The sequence below is a fragment of the Dipodomys spectabilis genome, unplaced genomic scaffold (assembly GCF_019054845.1).
Source record: "Dipodomys spectabilis isolate Male_0828 unplaced genomic scaffold, ASM1905484v1 ptg000708l, whole genome shotgun sequence".
Classification (NCBI taxonomy): domain Eukaryota; kingdom Metazoa; phylum Chordata; class Mammalia; order Rodentia; family Heteromyidae; genus Dipodomys; species Dipodomys spectabilis.
In genome coordinates this window covers 100126-100818 of record NW_024871385.1, presented here as the reverse complement: position 1 = coordinate 100818, position 693 = coordinate 100126, and positions in this window count along the sequence as shown.

Sequence of the window (693 nt, the reverse complement as noted above, 5' to 3'; positions counted from 1 at the left end):
TTGCTTTAAAATGCTTGCTGTGTGATAATAAACAAGTTCCTGCTTGACTTGACTCCCTGCTGTATCTGTCTGTCTCTGAGGCTAAGGGAGGCTGGGGAATGTGCAAGTGCCACATTTACCTCTCCTTGGACTCCGTCAGTCTTCCGCGGGATGGACAAAGACCCAACAGATATGTTTATGTTTTATAAAAATTAATTTGTGGAGGGGGGACCAAGATGGCGAAGGGGCAGTAGGGAAACGCCACAGCTCTTTCCAACCAAAAAGAGAGTTCAAATTCCAACCTTAATCTCCCCAAGAGACCGACAACAACAAAAAGACGAACACTCAGAGAAAAACCAGAGGTGGAAAATAACAAAAAAAGAAAGAGAGGAAAAGAAGAATTTCAGAACAGAGAAGAGCGAAGAGCCCTCCCCCAACCTTTACTGGCCGAGCGGCAGTGCTCCAAGCCGCTGGCCAGACGGCCCGGCGGGGGCTGCCGGAGCCCCAGAGACACAGGGGGCCGCTTGCAGATCACCAGGTACCTGTTTGCAGAACAGCGGATCGCCAGGAACAGAGAAACCTATCAGCCGGGAGTCTACACGAGGATCCCACCCCCACCCCTCACTCTCCACCATAGCAGAGAGGCTCCATCCCGCCAAAGCCGCCCGGCACCAGCAGCGCGACAAAGGGACCTGTCGGCAGACCACCCGGGTC